Below are 766 nucleotides of genomic sequence, written 5' to 3' on the forward strand. Positions count from 1 at the left end.
TTTAAGTTTAATTAATTAGTAGTTATTATTAAGTTAGTTAAAACGTAAATAATTAACTAAGTAGTAGTGTGTGTGTGTGTGTGTGTGTGTGTGTGTGTGTGTGTGTGTGTGTGTGTGTGTGTGTGTGTGTGTGTGTGTGTGTGTGTGTGTGTGTGTGTGTGTGTGTATGTGTGTATACATATATATATATATATATATATAAATAAAAAAATATAGTAAAGATAGAAAAATTTTGACAATGATCTTTTAGCTTTTCAATATCATCACATCTAAATATTCCAAACTCTTTAAATAGTTTTTAAAAGTTATTTATTAATCGTTGATTTGCTAAATTTCTTCAGCCATATTTTGAGAAGAATATTATAATATTATTGAATAAATTGCTCGATTGGAAAGAATTATCATGTTTTCAAAGAGCTTTTATCATTGTATCGACAAAAATCCAATCGAGCGGTGTATTTTTAAGTGCATCGAACGAGATTGATGGACGTTTATAGCGCATCCCAACAAAGTGGGGATAATTGTGCTTTGGATTGAAGTCTCTTTTGTGTGCCTAGGTTCTCTTTATAAAGGAAACCGGATATTACATTTGCAAAGCTCTGATTGTCAGTCCGGTTACATAGTAACGTTTCGCACAATTGGAACTTTGTAATTATTATTTCCGGCAGAGTATGTATATGCAAGGAAATTTAATTAATAGCGCTTCCGCAGCATGAAAATCGGGAAATGTCGTTCGCTCTGGCTAGATTTTACACCAAGCCGAGTT

This window comes from Atta cephalotes (assembly GCF_000143395.1).
Source record: "Atta cephalotes unplaced genomic scaffold scaffold00014, whole genome shotgun sequence".
Taxonomy (NCBI): domain Eukaryota; kingdom Metazoa; phylum Arthropoda; class Insecta; order Hymenoptera; family Formicidae; genus Atta; species Atta cephalotes.